The sequence below is a fragment of the Benincasa hispida genome, chromosome 3 (assembly GCF_027475165.1).
Source record: "Benincasa hispida cultivar pf3 chromosome 3, pf3_genome.v1.1, whole genome shotgun sequence".
Lineage (NCBI taxonomy): Eukaryota > Viridiplantae > Streptophyta > Magnoliopsida > Cucurbitales > Cucurbitaceae > Benincasa > Benincasa hispida.
The window spans coordinates 61979761-62000539 of record NC_143480.1 but is presented as its reverse complement, the minus strand read 5'-3'; the positions used below and the strand labels follow the sequence as shown (position 1 = coordinate 62000539).

The following is a 20779-nucleotide window of genomic DNA, read 5'->3' as shown; positions in this document are numbered from 1 at the left end:
TTCAGGCATGGAGTCACTTTGTCTAAGGAAATGTGTCCTAAGGCGCCTCAAGATATTGAGGAGATGAGACGGGTTCCATATGCGTCTGCCGTTGGTAGTTTGATATACGCAATGCTCTGTACTCGTCCAAACATCTGCTACGCTGTGGACATAGTCAGTAGGTATCAATCTAACTCAGGCCAGAGTCATTGGACCGCAGTGAAGGACATCCTCAAGTATCTTCGGAGAACAAGGGACTACATGCTTGTGTATGGATCGAAAGATTTGATCCTTACAGGATACACGGATTCTGACTTTCAGACTGATAAGGACTCTCACAAGTCCACATCAAGGTTGGTATTTACTCTTAACAAAGGAGCTGCAGTGTGGTGAAGCACTAAGCAGGGGTGCATCGCCGACTCCACTATGGAGGCGAAGTACGTAGCAGCTTGCGAAGCTGCTAAGGAGGCCATCTGGCTCAGGAAGTTTTTGATAGACCTGGAAGTTGTTCCAGATATGTCTAGGCCCTTTACCCTCTATTGTGATAATAGTGGGGCAGTGGTGAACTCCAAAGAGCCAAGGAGTCACCGGCGCAGAAAACACATAGAGCACAAATATTATCTGATCCACGAGATAGTGCATCGAGGGGACGTGATCGTCACACAGATCGCTTCGGAGCACAATGTTGCTGACCCGTTTATGAAGGCTCTCATGGCTACAGTGTTTGAGGGTCACCTACGGAGCATGGGTCTATAGGATCGCCCATGGTTGCACTAGGGCAAGTGGGAGATTTTATTATACTCGGCTTTTATGTGCCCTAGTTTATTGATTTGTACTATGTGAGACATATAAGTGGACCCTACCTTAAGTAATAACCTAAATGGTATGTAGTTAAGGTTAAATGAGGGATATCTTATCCTTGTGATACTACGGATACGGCCCGCTTTGTAGATGTTACAAGTGTGGTAAAGTGCTACAAATTGTTTGATCCTGACCATTCATGTAGAGAAATGCGAGCGGGGGTGTCCTATACAAAGAGTTTGTATAAGTCCGGACCACGAGATGATTAGTCTTTTTACATAACGCCGTTGATAATTGAGACTTACATTTCACTAAAACGACCATAGGTGACATGACCTTAATCCTGAGTGAGTTGGGAACTTCTACCTATGAGAGCGATCGATTGATTAGTATGGGTCAGAGTGGCCAGATTGCCAACTCAATAAGCCTACCTTTTTGGGAATTCGTCTGATTGGGGAGCTGGGAACTCAGCTACATAAATAGAATTCACTCCTTCCCCAAAGCAAGAATAAGTAGATAAATTGCTCCCTTAAAGGCTAATTCCGAGTCTTGAACATAATGGCCACACCCTCTCTTTAGAAGAAGGGACTCAGTCATAGTAGGACTATGACTTATTGTTCATTAGAGGAATCAGTGGTACTTAAGGAATTAGATGTAACTACAGGTGCAAAACGATAAATTGGTCCAGCTGTACTTACGAGCGATTTGTGAAGGGTCATCGCACTATTGATTAGTCATATAGACACAGAAATATATCTGTAGTGCGAGAAGTGAAGCTATCAGTCTTTAGTAGAGTGACCAACAGTTAAAGGATGATGGATCTCATGATTAAAGAGCTTAATCAGTTATTCACGTACCGTTGAAGCTTCAAGCTACAGGTCCATAAGATCCCCTTGGTAGCTCAATGGATTCAAGTTGAGAATCAGTTTTTGGGTTAGTTTGAAGTGTTCAAAAGAGGGAATTTGGTTATATATAATATAATTAAATTGGTTCAATTATATGTGATATAATTGATTTGATATATTAGATACATTAACTGGAGGAATTGATATAAATATGATTTATATTAAAAAAAAAAAAAAGAGAGAAAAAAGAACTATGGTTTAAATATTACATATGATGTGATATTAACATATGTAATATTTAAACTATAGGTTATAAATATAACATGATAAGTTAGTTATTATATTTATTTATAATAAAAATTGGAACTTTTTGAATGATGAAGCAACATTTGCTTCACCTTTCTTCTCCTTGCTTTTCAACAAGAATTAGAAAGTCTGTAATTCGTTAAGCAGAGATGTAAGGTTGTAGTTAACCCTGTTTAGAACAGCAATTGCTAACGAAATGAAGGAAGCTTTCTCGTAAGGATTCCAAAATAATGTTAACCTGGCTGGCCTTATGATATTTGACTTGTTCATCTCCGTCACATTAAAGTGGACCATCATGTTAAGAACATGTTCCCGAACAGATGACCCCTCTTTCATCCGTGAGTTGAAGATGTACTTTAGAACATCGTGCCTGAGCTGTGCAGATGGTTGTCCGAACATCTATCGCAAGGACTCCATGATCTCAAGTGCAGTGATCATGGGCTCATGCTTCTTGGCTAAAAAATCATTAAGGTTGGCAAGGATGTACGCTCGGGCCTTCTTGTTCGCCCATGTCAAACGCTCATACACGTCTCGAATGTTTCGAGCAGCAGTAGTAGGTGGAATAGGAGAACACTCCTCCGTAAGAATGAACCAAAGATCATCGATGATTAAAATCATATTAATGGTGTTTTCCAACTAGCATAATTTTTGCCAGTCAGTTTATCGACGACAAGAATACTTAAGGTCGCGGTAGCCATGTTTAAATTGCTTAGATATTAACAAACTTAATTAATTATACTTATACTAAACCACTTTTAGAAAACCAATCAAGTTTTAGCAAAATAGTCTAGTGTACCCTAAGTGACATCTATTTTGCAATGATGCTTCACTGAGGCATGACAAAAGTCATGTAGGGTGATCAAGTGCCCCTTTACTAAAATGAGACAATCTCAACCATTAGACAGAAACAACTCCTTGTAACTGAATCTAATAGTCATCATTGTTCGGTTTAGAATTTGTTAACATCCTTAACAATTTTGTGTAAGTGTAATCCCTCATTTTAGGTCTTAAAGTCCTGTCCTAATGAGCCAACCTTAGAGAAAAGTTGATTAGGAAAAGAGTCTAAAGCAACCCTATCCATTTTTGGAGATCATATAAAGAGTTGTGCAAAACTGCCATCCTTTAGGGGGATACCCACGATGTCACGAGGCGATGCACAAAAACTTTATCCAACCTAATAAGAGAGACCGAGGGATATGTTGTCACACGTCTCACTCCCACTTACTATGAACATTCTCTCCATTCACCTTGATATTGACCTACCCAAATGCCACCTGTAGGGGGACACTCATGGTGCCTCGAGGCCGAGGATAGATCTTACAGTGTGAACTTTTAGGGAGAAATGTGTAGAGGTAAAAGTGAAGTATCATATACTCCATTTTTCTCCCACTTAATGTTCTACCTAGGGTTCATTAACTTGGAAAATTCGGCTTCTAATTTTATCTAAGTGATTTCTTTAATTTGCTCAAATCAACATTTTCTTTTGATGATTAAACAACTTTGATTCAAGTCTTATTAAATTCTTTAATAGACTTTCATCAAATTTGCATGCATGTAACAAATCTATCTAATTCATCTTTCTAGGTAGGTTTCCAAGTAGGGGTGCAACGTTTCCATCGACTTAAGTACCCCAGCCTAACCAGAATCAGCCTTAGCCAAAAGGTCCCTTATAGATACATTTTTTATATATTTAATATTTTATTAAAATCAATTTAATCCTATTAAACCAATTTAAATGATTAAACTGAGATTTTTAATCTTATTAGAAATGTGATCTTATGTTTATCTCAATCAAATTTTAAAACACTTTTAAAAAATGATTAAAGTCTATGGTTTGCATGCAACTCTTTATTATTGATTTTAATCCTAATTTAATTTATTATAACTCTTATAAGAAATGAAGCAATTAAAACCAAGCAACATTGCTAGCAAGACATGTTGGGGTTGATGCCCTAAAGTCTCGTGTCCTGTAGTTTGTAAACAGTATATACGAACACCTGTGTTATTAATATATGATATTCACTTCACATCTTGTATTTTGCTCGGTTATTTGTTTTATTTTCTTTACCACAAACTAATAAATATAAAATCTCTGGTTATCTGTATATGACTCAAGCATGTATGTGGTGACATACAAGTGGATCATGTCTTGAGTGATAACCAAAATGGTTTGTAGTAAAGGAATAAAGGAGGGAAACCTTATCCTGGTAACGCTACAGACACGGCCCGCTTTGTGAAATGGCCACAAGTATTGTGACTTGTCACAGATGGTCTGATCTTGATCATTCGTGTTGGGGACATGCGAGCAGGGGTGTCCTATACAAAGAATTTTTATAAGACCTGACCACGAAGTATTAACGTCTCGTTATATAACACCGTTCATGACAGAGACTTCACTTCACTAGGATGACCATAGGTAACATGACCTCAATCCTGAGTGAGTTGAGAACTCCTGCCATTAAGGGCGATCTTTTGATTTTTATGGGTGTGAGTGGCCATGTCATCGATTCAAACCTACCATTTTGGAGATTCTTCTGATTTGGGAGCTGGGAACTCAGCTACACAAGATGGAATTCACTCCTTCCCCGAGGCAGTGGTAAGTAGATAGATGGCTCCCTTAAGGGCTAATTCCGGGACTTGAACGATGTGGCACCACACACCTTCTCTTGGCCCAAAAGGTGTTCACACATAGTTGGACTATGTTGTATTGTTCATTAGAGGAATCAGTGGTACTTAAGGAGTGAGATGTAACTACAGGGGAAAAATGGTAAATTGGCCCAGCTATACTTACAAGAATCTGTGAAGGGTCATCATACTCATGATTGGTTATATTTGATGGACACAAAAATATATCTGTGGTAAGAAGAGTTCAGTTGTTGGTCTTTAGTGGAATCACTGACAGTTAACAGATGGTAGATCTCGTGGCTAAAGAGTTTAGTCAGCTATTCACATACCGTTGGAGCTTCGAGCCACAAGTCCATTAAGTCACCTAGGTAGCTTAGATAAAGTTGAAAACAAATGTTTGGGTTAATTTGAAATGTTCAAATTGACAAGAGAAAGTTCAATTATATATGATATAATTAGATTGGTTAATTATATATTATATAATTGGCTAAATGTATGAGATGCATTATTTTGGAGGAAATTAGATATAAATATGATTTATATCAAGTATAAGAGAAAATACTATAGTAGATATATGAAATCAAACTATAGGATATAAATATAATATGATTATATTTATTAATTAAATTAATTGATTAATTATTTGATAACTAAAAATTTATCCACGTTCGGACGTGGGAAGTGGGCTGCGATAGTTATGGTAACCAGTGGATTAAAAAATGAAAATCGCTTTCATTTTTCACTATCGTGTGCATTCATATTATCGTTCGCGCCCAAAAGAATTCGTGGAAGCAATAGCAAAAGCCTATGCGATAGAAGCTCGTCCGTCTAAACGATTGTCTACCTCACGCTTTCTCTAATCGATCGTATACGTTTTTCCTAAACGATCATTCAGCCTTTAATACATGATCGTGTAGCTCTTCTATACGATAAGCATTTCCGCTATACGACAGCACAATTTAATCTCCCACTTGCTTATCGTCTACACGACGTGTTGTCCTCCGTCCTCTACCAAACTCACCAAAGCCCACTCTTTGAGTTTTTAACTCCGAGGATACCTGGGTTTCTCTTGTGGTGGTGTCGTCCCCACTATAGTGTTCGTGTACGTCCTGATTGTGCTGTTGCAATTGACATACCTGTCGAGCGTTGGTTTATCCGTTGGAGGGTTTCCGCTACTTAGGGTTCAGACGTTAGAAGAGAGTCTTCATCTGGTATGAACTCTTTCCTTGTTAATTATTCTGTTATGAGCATGCCAATAATTAGGTTTATATGCATAACTGTTAGAATTGAATGTATATCGTTTATGTTTCGGTCACTGTGAAATCGGAGCGATCTGAACCCGCTCATGGAACTCTCGGTATGAGATCCTTCAAGACATATATAAGTTATTTATAACACTTTTAAATTAACCTAAGATAGTGTCATGCTTCATTAAATGTTCATTCATTACTAATATATAACTTTTATATAATCAAGTAATGAACTAAACTATAGCATACATTCCATACATATATTCCACCTTAGATTATAACATTTATAATATAAATGATGCATGGATATGCCATAATGCATGCATATATTATCTCTTATATTATATGATGCATAAGCATTCTTTAAGTAATTTAATATGGCATACTATTATATTATAACACTTCTAATATAAAATGATGCTTGAAAAAGAATGCATAACTTATGGTGGGTTTTAAAACTGATGACATACATTATGACATATATTAATAAATATACATCACATGCATATTAAAGAAAAGTTGATGGACCAGGATAGTAAATCTCAAAACCAAAAAAGAATATGTTAATCTATTACAAAAGTTGAGTCCACCGGTTCATAACAAGTGAACTGGGTCTTAAACCGCTCGCCTTGAAGCTTTGCAGCTTGATCGTGTGGCAAACCTCCTTATTGTCGAGAAACAAGCGTCGAGTATAAACGATTAGAGATGACGAGGCTGGGAATGAGAGAGGGAGTGGGGGAAAATTCCATGTGAGCTAAACGAGGACGAGGACGGGGAATGCATTCCCTGTCCCCGCCCCTAGCCCCGGCCCCGTCCCGTTTCTTGTCCCCACCCTCATTAGCTTTTACATATCTATTTAGTATATTATCTAATGTTATGTTATTATTATTATTATATAAATATTATATTTGAATTTCAAATTTGATTATTTATTAGGAAAGATAATGAATATCTTTAAATTGAATTGTTTAAATTTAGATTATATATATGAATAATTTGATTTATATTTATTTCTTTCTACTAAAAAAATTAATTGGCTTTTTTAAGCCAAAATTTGAGTAATTTATCTTTAAATTCAAATTGTCATATAAAACTAACCATAATAAACAATTTAGTGATAACATTAATTATTTAATTAAAATTTTCACACATAATTTATTTAAATTAATTGGCTTTTTACAAACAAAAAAAAAAAAGGTAACGAGAAAAAATTCCCCACGAGAATCCCTGCCCCGATCCCCGCCCCCGCCCCGCCCCATGAACATCTCTATAAACGATCATGTAGCAACGATTGCATAGCTTTGGACTATGCGATGAGCATGAAAGTCCACGCGATCATGGAACATGCTTCGAGTAGCGCATACCAAGCGATTGTGTAGCAAAGACTATGTGATGACATGATAGTCTACACAATCGAGTAACGTGCGCTGAGTATCGTATATTATGCGATCATGTAGCTACTGACTATGCGATGAGCATGATAGTCTACATGATCATTTAGCACGCAAGCCTTGCATCACGTATCATATATCGCGCGATCATTTACCCCTCGAGCCGTAACTCGATCGAGTAAACAACCCTACACGATCGTGTAGCATTAGCTATGCAATCGTTTAGCAAATGCTACATGATCGTGCAGAAAACTCTACACGAACGCATAACCAAATCTAAATGATCGTTTAGCTTAAGCTACACGATGCGATCACTATTTCATCTTCTCCATCGAAAGCTCTATAACCTTCATGTCTGAAGCTTCACGAACGACTCAAAAACCAAAACGAATACAGATTTGATAGCAAGAATTAATCTAAAAACGCAACGGCCCTTACAAATTAACTTTTGTAACTTAAACGGAAAGCCAAAACTGAGATTACCATCCTGTAAACATCCATCAACAACCATCCACATACATTTAACGATTAAACGCAATGCATTAACTTAAAACCCATCAAACTATAAACGATTTCTATACAGAAAATGGAATTTGGAATCAGAACTACAACCTAGCTCTGATACCAATTGAAGGAACTCGTTTTACAGAGAACCTATGAATGGAAGCGGATCGTCCAAATCCCATTTCGATTGAAAACAAACGATTATTTTAAACAGTACAGATTATGCATCATAACATAAATTACAGCATGCTTTTGGATAACCAAAAGAGTTTGGAGGTTATACCTTTGAAGAAATCTTCTTCACGCAAATCCTTCGAATTGTCACGAACTCCTCGAACAGCAAGAAAACTCGAACCAAGAGGGGAAGACATAACCACTTGGTGATCTTGGTATTCTCAGAGTGAGAATCCAGGAGTGGTGGGCTCTGACTATTTTGGTTAGGAGAGAGTTTTTTAGTTTAGAGGAGGAAGACGATTGAGGAAGAATCTCTCTATCGCATAGGAAATTCTTCAATCCTGTAGATAGTAAAGTCTATCGTATAGGCTCTCAATCTATCGTATAGATTCTCCACAAAACATGTGTGTTTTATCTGGAATAATAAAAATCTTATTTTATTTATTCCATTTACCATAAAAAACCAACTAACCTCCCACTAAGGTGGTTAAAGAGAAAAAGAGATTAATTATCAAATAATTAATAATATAAATAAATATGATAACCAACCTATCATATTATATTTATAACCTATAGTTTTAATATTGCATCATATACAACATAAACTATAGTTCTTTTTCTCTATATTATTGCATTTAATATAAATCATATTTATATTAAATTTAACAACTATGAATCTCATTCATAAAAAAATATATTTAAATCATATTCAAATATTTATTTCTCTAATTAAACAATAATGTATCAAATACATTATGTCAATTATCATATATAATTGAATCAAATTAATTATATCATATATAATTAAATTTTCTTTTATTAATTTGAGCAATTTAAATTAACCCAAAAATTGATTCTCAACTAAATTCTTTTGAGCTACCAGGGGGGCCTTATGGACCTGTAGCTTGAAGCTCCAACGGTACGTGAATAATTAATTAAACTCTTTAATCACATTATCCACCATCCGTTAACTGTCGGGCACTATAACTAATCAACAATACCATGACCCTTCACAAATTGCTCGTAAGTATAGTTAGGCCAAATTACCGTTTTACCCCTATAGTTACCTCTAACTCCTTAAGTACCACTGATCCCTCTAATGAACAATAGAACATAGTCCTACTATGACTAAACCCCTCTCTAACCAAGAGACGGTGTGGCACTACATTGTTCAAGACCCGGAATCAGTCCTTAAGGGAGCAATTTATCTACTTACTCCTTCTTCGAGGAAGGACTGAATTCCATCTTGTGTGGTGAGTTCCCAACTCTCCAATCAAACGAATCCCCAAAATGGTAGGCTTGTTGAGTCGGCGATCTGACCACTCTCACCCATACAAATCAAAGGACCGCCCTCATAGGAAGGAGTTCACAACTCACTCAGGATTAAGGTCATGTTACCTATGGTCATCCTAGTGAAATGAAAGTCTCTATTATGAACAGTGTTATGTAATGAGACTAAGCATTTCGTGGTCTGGTCTTATACAAACTTCTTTGTATAGAATTGTTGGGATTGGTGTCCTAATTCTCCCGTAGTCTCGTTGTTTTGTAAAGATACACATTGTTTAATGAATAAAATAAGTGATTTAATTCTGGCATTTACTCATATCCAATAAACAAAGCTCCTTGGTTATCTTATGCGAACTTAAGCATGTATATCTGATATACAAGTGGATCATGCCTTAAGTGATAACCTAAATAGGTCTATAGTATAAGGATTAAGGTGGGATACCTGATCCTGATGACACTACGGATACGACCCGCTTTGTAGACGTTTACATGTGTTGTAAACTACTATAGATGGAAGATCCTAACCATTGATATGGAGACGTGCGAACGGGGGTGTCCTATACAAAGAGTTTGTCTAAGACCTGGACCACGAGATGACTAGACTCTGTATATAACACCGTTGATACTAGAGACTTGCATCTCACCTAAACGACCATAGGTGACACGACCTCAATCCTAAGTGTTTTGGGAACTCCTTCCTTTGAGGGTGGTCCTTTGATTATTTCCAACTCAACATGCCTACTTTTTTGGGAACTTGTCTGATCTGGGACCTGGGAACTCAATCTACAAGATGGAATTCCTTCCTTTCCCAAAGCAGAGATAAGTAGAGAGATTGCTCCCTTAAGGGCTGATTCCAGAGGTTAAACATAGTGGCCACAACTTCTCTTTGAAAGAGAAGACTCAGTTATAGTAGGACTATGACTTATGTTCATTAGAGGGATCAGTGGTACTTAAGAAGACAGATGTAACTATAGGGGCATAACGGTTATTGGCCCAGTTGTACATACGAGCGATCTATGAAGGGTTGTCGCACTGTCGATTGGTTAAGATGGACACATAATATATTTGTGGTAAGGAGAGTTCAGCTATCGGTCTTTAGTGAAGTGCCTAGCAGTTAATGAATGGTCGATCCCGTGACTAAAGAGTTTAATCAGTTATTCACGTACCGTTGGAGCTTCGAGCTATAGGTCCATAAGGTCCCCTTGGTAGCTCAATGAATTCAGTTGAGGATCCGTTCTTGGTGTTGATTTGAAATATTCAAATTGACAAGTGGTATTTTGATTATATATGATATAATCAGTTTGATGTATGAGATACATCTAGTGGAGGATTGATGTAAATGAGATTTACATTAAGTACCATGGAATAGAAAAAGAACTATGGTTTATATGTTTCATGAGATGAAATATTAAAACTATAGGTTATGAATATAGTATGATAAGTTGGTTATCATTTATATTTATAATAATTTTAATTATTGGATAATTAATTCTTTTTCTTGTAATAACCAGTTGAATGGGTGGTTATTAGATTCATGGTAACTGTGAGATAAAAGAAAAATGGTTTTCCTAATTTTGGTAAGAATTACAAACTGTTGAAAAGTTTCCATAAAAAGTTTTGAGATTTCTCTTGGCAATAAGGGATCTCACGGTAGTAGACAAGTAAATATAGATTTACTAAAACGAGGCTTGGGTTAGCTAAACGATCGTGCAGTGGTGAACTAAACGATCGTACAGTATTTACCAAACAATCGCATAGCTTTTGCTAGACGATCGCTTGCCTAAAGTAAACGATCATGTAGTGTCTATAGACGACAGGTTGAGCTAAACGATGAGTTAAACTATCACATAACTTTTACTAGACGATCACTTAGCTTTATCTAAACGATTGGGCATCGACCTATACGATAGGTCTCTGCCATCTCCCACTTGTCCAGTCATATACACGATCGGTATTTTCTCCTTCATCTACCTTATTCTAAGTTCGAACAGAGCCCATCCTCTGGATTCTCACACCGAGAATACCAAGGTAGCCTTGTTGGTGGTGTCATACTCAACTCGACATTGTTGAGGTTCTGTGGAGGCCGTTCGTGTTGCCGAGGAGTTCATGATCGAGGTGATCGTTGAGGATGAGCACGAAGTGTTTGTTCTGTGTTGCGATCGTGTAGATCGAGCGTTCGAGGTTGCTGTTGGTCAAGCGGTCGTGCGCTGATGCGTGGTGAATGTGATGAAGTAATGGTGTAGAATGCGATGGTGGAGTATGCATTGTACATGCAAGTTTTCCTAGAAAAATCCAAGTATAAATTCTACTACGTTACCTGGTAAGCCCAGGGTCAAACACAGGGACTAAGGAAACAATATGCGACGGTGATTTCTGATAATTTTTCGGTGACAAATAAATCAATGTGTTGGTTGGTATGTTTGTTTAATGTATAGATTCTATGTGGCAGAATTGAGAAAAAAGTCAATAACACGAAAGTACAATGAGTATGCAAGGGAAGGGTTGAGAAGGTTTTTAGCTAACACTTCCTAAGATTGTGTTCACGTTATGCGATCATGCTACATACATAAAACAGCAAGTCATCTCTCAATGCAAATGCTTTAGCTCCTAGTTTTAGAACACATGTGATATGTGCGATGATGTCTATAGGACTTATGTCTAAGCCTCTATTCTTGTCTATGCGATGATGAATGACACACACATACACAAGGCGACCGCATACTATCATAACCTATTTCATGGGTGCATGCGATGCATGTTAGCAAACAGAGCTTATCACTGAGTCTCTATCTCTTGTTTATGCCTTTTAATCTTGCTTTCTCAAGTCTAGATTCTAACCTAGCTCTCTCAAGTTTAGGTTCTTTCTTTGGACTCTCTCTCGAGTAGCTCTAAAGGGGTGATGGACGCATACCTAAGACAAGATGATCGCATACAATGAAAATCATAGGTCATGTTAGTTTAGTACTTCTCAACCCATTTGAAAGTTTAGTTACTCATTGATAACGGGCAGAAATGCACGTTATTGCAGAACGAAATTATAAAATAATGTAGGATTGCGATGGTAAAAATATACAATATTGGGTCCAAAAGCATTAAGTTCACAACACTGCGATCGCATGTGTCCATCGCATTAAAACAGCTAACTTATGTATTTTTGTGCAGAAAATGCATTGAAGCAAGGTGGAAATGCGATCAAAAGAAATTAACGTCCAAACGCATAAGAGATTGTGACTACAAGGCTATACGATCATTTATGCTTGCGAATATATGCTCAAGAAGGTGGCCGCATAGGGTCGGCGCATCAAAGTGGGCGCATCTGGGTGAAAAGTTTAATAAATCACGATGGGACATAAAGCTGATGACGGTTGATTCTGAATTAAGTTGAAAAACCGTTAATGACCTACTGTAGCAAGTACACTCAACATTTCGGTGACAAATATTCGGCGCATCAGATAGAGAATTAATGTCATCCCATTGGTGCAATCATAAGAGAGAAGAAGCCTTTCACTCCGAAGCTCTATAAATTCCGAAGGCCACCTTCAGTGAAGGAGTTTGCTCAGTTTAGAGAATTTTCCCTATAGATAGAAGTAGCCTTGTTCATATTTTTCTTTTACTTAGAAGGCGGAAGTGAATAAAGGGAGATTATACCGAGAGATCGTTCCGGTGAACTTGGAAGAGTGCCGAGAAGCATCAAAATCAGAGAGGGCCGACTCTTGCAGAAGCGAGAACATCTTTTGGACGGAATAGAGATAACATAGTGTAAAAGCCTTGGGAAGCAAAGAATTACTACCAGGCTCTCTACCCTTATTTCCATTTTCATTTTGTACTCTGAACTTATTTATAGAAATGGAAATTGCATCTTTATATTTGTTCACTCTCTGTACATTACGCATGAGTAGCTAAATCTGTCGAATGGGTGGAGAAGCACTTAGCTAGCATAACCTGGGATCTTCATTCTATGTGATTATCTTGTATTATGTATGCGTCGTTCATCCATTAGAGATACTCAGGAGGGTAGTCTAAGGATAGAATCTAGGCTTGGAAAAGTCAGATTAGAATCTAGGCTTGGGAGAGTCAGATTAGAAATACATAATCAAAAGATAGAAGCTTAGGAATAAGTTCTGTTTGCTATTAACGCATCGCATGCACCCTAGAGATAGGTTATGATTGTATGCGGTCACCTTGTCCTTGTGTGCATCTTGCATTATCGGATAGGCAAGAAGTAGAAACTTAGGAATAAGCTCTATAGGCATTATCGCATTCATCGCATGTGTCCTAAAATTAGGAGTCATCGTATTTGCATTGGAAAATCAGTTGCGGTCGTATAAGTGTAGCATGATCGCATAGCTTGAACGCATTCTCGGGAAACGCTGACTAAAGACCTTTTCAACCCGTTCCTAAGCATACTCAGTGTATCTGTCGCATAATTACTCTTTTCTCAAATCCGTCGCATTCTTTTTATACATTAAACAACAAACCAACAAAAACACTTTGATTTATTCGTTACCGCAAAGTGATCTAAAAATTACCATCGCATATTATTTTCCTTAGTCCCTGAATTCGACCCTGGGCTTATGATGTGTTGATTTTATGATGTGGAATTATGGATGAAATGCGATGATGGAGTTGTGTTGAGCAATCAAGTTTTCTCAGTGGAATCCAAGTGTAAACCCCACTGAGTTTCCTGGTAAGTTTAGGGTCGAACTCAAGGACTTGGGTAAACGGTGTGCAGTGATAATTTTTCACGAAAACCTTACGGTAACCAAATAAATCAATAGTTGTTGTGATTGTTGTTTGCGATAATGAAATAACTAAATGCGGCGGATTTAAGAAAAGTTTAATTATGTGATAAATGCACCGACTATTCGGTTGAACGGGTTGAGAAAGTCTTTAACTAGTGTTACCTGGAAATGTATCAGACTATGCAATCATGCTACACCCATGCATAGCAAGTCATTTTCCAATGCAAATGCGGTGCTCCTAAGTCTAGGATGCATGTGTTGAATGCAAAAGTGTCCATAGAGCTTATCCCTAAGTCTCTACTCTTTTCCTATCCGATGATGCAAGATGCATGCAAAGACAAGGTGACCGCACATAATCATACTCTATTTCTAAGATGCATGCGATGCGGTGATAACAAAAAGTGCTTATTCCTAAGCTCCTATCTCTTGGTTATGTGTTCTAATCTGACACTCCCGAGCCTAGATTCTAACCTGACTTTTCCAAGCCTAGATCCTGTCCTTAGACTACCCTCCCGAGTGTCTCTAATGGACGAATGAAGCATACATAATACAAGATAAACGCATAGAATGAAGATCCCCAGTTATGCTAGCTAAGTGCTTCTCAACCCATTCAACGGATTTAGCTACTCATGCATAATAACCAGAGAGTGAACAGATATAGAGAAGTAAATTCAATTTCTATAAATGAGTTTAAGTACAAAATAACAATGGAAGATAAAGGTAGAGAGCCTGGTAGCAATCCCTTGCTGCCCAAGGCCTTTACACTGGCAACCCTATTCGGTTCAAAAGATATTCCTGCTTCCACAGAAGTTGGCCCTCTCTCTGATCTTAATGCTTCTGGCACTCTCCCGAGCTCACCGAAATGATCTATCAGCACAACTTTCTTCTCTCGCTTCTGCCTTAAAATAAAAGAAAAACTAAGAACAAGGCTAAGCTAAAGGAAAATTCTCTAAGTGTTCGAACTTTCTGAATTGGTGAACCCCTTTTCTGAAGGATGCCTTCGATATTTATAGAGCCTTCAAAGTGACAGGCGGCTTCTCTCTTATGATTGCACGGATGGGATGGCTTTAATTCTCTGATTGATGTGCCAAATATTTGTCACCGAAAAGCTGAATGTAGATGTTATTGTTAGCGGCTTGTCAACTTAATTTGGATTCAATCGTCATCAGCTTTTTGTCCCATCGTGATTAATTATGTCTTTCACCCAGATGTGCCCACCAAGTTGCGACGAATTTATGAGGCAATCCTTTTTGAGCAGATGTTTGCGAGCACAAATCAGCGCAAAGCCTTACGGTAATGTTGCGCTCGACCGTTGATTTCTTGTGATTGCGACTTTTGCCTTGTGTCAACGCATATTCTGCATAAAAATACAAAAATTAACTGTTTCTATGCGATGGACGCATGCAACCGCAATGTTATAAACTTAATGCTTTTTGGATGCATTCTAACATATTTCATCAACGCAAACCCTCATTGTTTAATAACATAGCAATGTAATAACGTGCATTTCTACCCGTTATCACACCCCCAAATTTAAACAATACTTGTCCTCAAGCATAAGCTAAAGATTTCATTTAGTAAGTGGACAAAAATTCTCTTTTCCTAGATTTCTTAAGGATACTTCATTCAAATCCTATACACCAAAATTTCCTCAAGTCTTACTCAAGTCTCCTCTAAAAATATTTCTAAGACCTAGAGACAGCAAGTTTAACCTTTAAAAGGACTTTACTAAATTCCGGAACATCGCATAATTTATTTCAAAAAGAAAACTTTTTCACCGGGGTGTCAAATGATTTTTATCCTTGCATATTTCTTGGCATTATTATTTTTTTCTGACCTTGCTCTGATCCAAGTGCCTTGCCTTCGTTTTGGCTTGCCCCCACGTGTGTCATGCAGACATCAACTACGAGTAATGCACTCTTTCTCAGACTAAACTCATACCTACTTGGCAGTAGAGTTGCGGTCATTTATTTATGCGTTGATCCTGATGACTTACTTTCATTTTGGCTTGCCCCCACGTGTGTCATGCAGACATCCAACTACGGGTAAGTGCTCTTCACAACTTAACTCTTATCAACATGGGTTTCCTCATTGCATTGATAGTGGAGTTTTTATTCTCCCCATTTTTTTATATATATAAAGCTAAAAATAGCAAGGTCGAAGATAAATACCTCACCCCCAAATTTAAAATGTGGCAATGAAAAGATTGAAAGAAGTCATGTGATGTTCTTAGGAAGCTACGTAAAGAAATTTTGAAAGAAAGCTAGCAGATCTTTAACTTCTAGAAATGTTGAGACAGATTTCGTATATTTGCCCATACACTGAGAAGTCGTCCATGAAAATTTCTACAGAGTCTTCAAGATACTCAAAAAAGATGGCCATCATACACCTCTAGAAACTGCTCGGCGCATTGCATAGGCCGAACGGCATACGTCGAAATGCAAATGTTCCATCAGGGCAGGTGAATGTGGTATTCTCTTGATCTTCAGGAGCAATCATGATTTGGTTATAGTCGGCATATCCATCCAAGAAGCAGTAGTAATCATTTCTTGCTAAGCGGTCTAGCATCTGGTTGATAAAAGGCAAAGGGAAATGATTCTTCTCTGTCACCGCATTCAGTTTGCGATAGTCCATGCAAATCCGCCAGCCAGTGATGGTTCTCATCGGTATTAGTTCATTGCTTGCATTTGGGACTACCGCCATCCCTTTTCTTTTCGGTACACATCCTTCTTCATCACGACCTTCTTCATCGCAGGGTTGAGTCTGCATTGATGTTCGATCGATCCTTTCTGATTGTCCTCGAGACGTATCCTGTGCATGCAATATGCGGGGCTGATTCCTCTAATGTCTGCTAGCATCAAGCCAATTGCTTTTATGTGCTTTTTCAGGATGCTTAGCAGTGCATTCTCTTGATCTTCATTAAGTGCATATTACAGGTAGCGTTACATTCTGCCCTAGAAAAGCATACTTCAGATGGTTTGTAAGGATTTTCAGTTATACTATCAGTGGTTGTTCCAAGGATGGTTTTGGTGTTTTTCTTTCTTCATTCACAGTCAGTTCTTCTTCTTTGGTTGTTGTTTCTATGATCGTATTGTAGGCTACTATGGATGCAGTCGCATCCTCATCTTCAATCTCATCTTCAGACTTTTCTTCTTCATTCAAACTGGGGTCATCATCAAACTCAGTGAGGTCTTCTTCTTCCGGATATTTCATACCTCAGATAATATCAAACCTGAGCTTCTGTCCATTCACACTCAGTGTGATCTCTCCCTTGTACATATCAATCTGAGCATGACCAGTGGATAGAAATGGTTGTCCCAGGATGATGGGTACATCCTTGTCCGCTTCATAATCCAGGATGATGAAGTTTGTCGGTAATACAAATTTGTCAATCGTGGCTAGGACATCCTTCACCTTCCCCTCTAGATGCACAAGGGATCTGTCAGCTAGTTGGAGAGTCACCATCGTGGGCACCAGTTGCCCCACATTCAGTTGCTTAAAAATTGAAAGGGGCATTAAGTTGTTGTTGGCCCCGAGATCGCAAAGCGCTTGACCAATGTATAACCCTTCAATCAAGCAGGGTACTGTGAAACTTTCGGGGTCGCGAATTATGGATTTTGAACTTTGCGTTAATGCCACCATTGCGAACTTACCAGTGCTTCTTTTCTTCATCACCATGTCCTTCAGAAACTTCGCATACATTGGCATCTATTCAATCGTTTCAGTGAAAGGGATGTTGATATGCAACTGTTTCAGCATGTCCATGAAGCATTGATACTACACTTCATCATTTTTCTTCTTTTTAAGACTCTGGGGGAATGGTGGCAGTTGTATTTTCACAGTTCTCTGTTCTTTCGGCTTCGAAGTGGACGCAATCTCTGGTTCCATCGCCTCCTTTTCTTCTGTTTCTTCTTGAATCAATGGGATCTATGATTCCATCGCAATTGGAGCAGTCCAGCTACACTTCTTCTTCTCTTCCGCCACTGTTTTTCCTCTTCGCAACGTCACAACTTGACATTCTCCTTTCCCGTACTCCCTGAGTTGCGTGGGAGTTCAGTAGAACTCAGCAATGCCCCCTGTAGTCTATTTTTTAGTTCACTCGCAATCTATCCTATCTGAATTTCAAGATTGCGGATGGATGTCGCTTGATTCTGAAGCACTGTTTCATTCTTTTCAATATATTGCTTCAGTAAACTCTCCAAAGATGAAGATTGCGGCGCTTGCGAACTGCTGGCATGATTTTGCGTTTGATTGTTTGTTTGCGGGAAAAATCCTAGCGGCCCTTCTTTTTACGCCATCGGATGAAAATTTTGTTGTTGATTCTTCCACACAAAGCTAGGGTGGTTTCTCCACCCTGGGTTGTAAATATTGGAAAATGGATTATTCTTCATGAAATACACAGATTGTGGGTTCCTCGGACACTCTTCCATTGGATGGCCTTCACCGCAAGTGGCATAACTTGCGCTCGTTTGGTTGATTGCGTTGACTTGCCCACTATGCGTTCCTAGGCTGCTGATTGTGATTCCTTGTATTAAATTCATCATCGCAGTCATTTGGTTTTGTAGGGATGCGATGGCCACATTACTTGCATCATTGTCCTTGCTTCTAAGTCTTTGATCGCTTTCTCTCTAGTTTTCATGATTTTTTGCAATGCGGTCAAGTATATTCTTGGCCTCGTTGGATGTTTTATCAAGCAGACCTCCAGCTGTTGCCGCATTAGCGATGCAGGGTTCAAACCGTGGTAGAAAATTTCCATCTGTAGACAATCTGGAAAGCCGTTATGTGGGCAATCTCTTACCAGTCTCTTAGACCTCGCCCATGCGTCATTGAGCGATTCGTCAATATCCTGTTCAAAATTAGTGATCAGCTTCCTTCTTCTGGCGTTCTCCATCGGAGGGAAGTACTTCTTCATGAACTTCTCCACTACTTGTTCCCTTGATGTAATCTCCCCTTATTCGAGAGAATAAGCCCATTTCCGTGCCTGGTCACACAACGAAAATGGGAACAGTGTTAATCGAACCTCCTCAGCGGAGATGTTTGGGAACACAAACGTATTACAGATTTCAATAAAACTCTGGAGATGGGCGTGTGGATCTTTGCCACACCTACCGCCAAACTATCCGACAGTTTGAATCATCTACAGCATCATCAATTTCATCTCGAACCTTGATCCATCAAGAGCTGGCCTCATGATTCCTGGTGAGAAATTATAGAGGTTGGGCGAAGCATAGTCCCTGATGGGCCTATTACGGTCGTTCGCCAAAAGAATGGGATTCGCCATGATATTATTTGCGTTTGGTGCTCTGTCTTCTGGTTGTTGTTGGCGGCTGTTTCTTCTTCTTCTTCGAAAATTTCTCTCAATCTCTGGGTCGTTATTGGGCTCAGGATTTTTTCCTTCACTCATACGACGCCCACTTCCTCCCTTACCTAAGGAGAAACGGTGCACAGAGATGGAATGTCTGCAAAGAAAATAAAAAAGTTACTATTAGCACAATTTGTATTGCCGTAGTTCTCGGTAACGACACCAAAAACTTGGTGCGTGGTGAATGTGATGAAGTAATGGTGTAAAATGTGATGGTGAAGTATGCGTTGTGCATGCAAGTTTTCCTAGAAAAATCCAAGTATAAATTCTACTACATTGCCTGGTAAGCTCAGGGTCGAACACAAAGACTAAGGAAATAGTATGCGACGGTGATTTCTGATAACTTTGCGGTGACAAATAAATCAATGTGTTGGTTGTATGCTTGTTTAATGTATAGATTCTATGCGGTGGAATTGAGAAAAGAATCAATAACACAAAAGTACAATGAGTATGCAAGAGAACGAGTTGAGAAGGTTTTTAGCTAACACTTCCTAAGATTGCGTTCACGTTATGCGATCATGCTATATACATACAATAGCAAGTCATCTCTCAATAAAACTGCTATAGCTCCTAGTATTAGAACGCATGCGATGTATGCGATGATGTCTATAGGACTTATGTTAAGCCTCTATTCTTGTCTATGCGATGATGAATGACACACACATACACAAGGCAACCGCATACTATCATAACCTATTTGTAGAATGCATGCGATGCATGTTAGCAAACAGAGCTTATCTCTAAGTCTCTATCTCTTGCTTATACGGTTCTAATGTTTCTTTCTCAAGTCTAGATTTTAACCTAGCTCTCTCAAGTCTAGGCTCTTTCTTTAAACTCTCTCTCGAGTAGCTCTAAAGGGGTGATGGACACATACATAAGACAAGATGATCGCATACAATGAATATCATAGGTCATGTTAGCTAAGTGCTTATCAACCTATTTTCCTACACAAAATACATAAATTAGCTGCTTTAATGCGATGGACGCATGCGATCGCAATGTTCTAAACTTAATGCTTTTGGACGCGATTTTATATATTTTTACCGTCGCAATCTTTCATTATTTTATATCTTTGCGTTGTAATAACGTGCATTTCTACCTTTTATCACACCCCCAAATTTCAATGCTTGTCCTCAAGCATAGACTAAAGATTTTCACTAGAAAGTCGACCGCATTTTTCTTTCCTAGATTTTTCAAGATGCCTTATTCAAAACCTATGTACCAAAATCTCCTTAATTCCTATCCAGGTTTCTTCTAAAATATTTCTAAAATTTAGGGACCGCAAGTTTAACCTTCAAAAGGACCTTATTTGTTTCCAGGGCATCGCATGACAATTACAAACTACGGGACCCTACAAGATTTAGGACATCAACCTCAACACTTAGGGTTATGATGCCCAATATACCAAAGCCACAGTCTTTCTTGAAACTCATCTAGAGAGAGATCTCACTAAGGACATTCAGAGTTTTGGTTGAGGAAGACAACGACCACTTTAGAGTCATCATCAATCTTT

General features: G+C 38.4%; 1 non-coding gene across 1 annotated transcript; it reads left to right on the top strand.

The window, feature by feature from the left end:
• The first annotated feature begins 18676 nt into the window (after nucleotides 1-18676).
• LOC120074860 (small nucleolar RNA R71) lies at nucleotides 18677-18783 on the top strand. The gene has a single exon (XR_005481136.2). It is a non-coding gene; the product is annotated as a small nucleolar RNA R71 (small nucleolar RNA).
• The last annotated feature ends 1996 nt before the right edge of the window (nucleotides 18784-20779 follow it).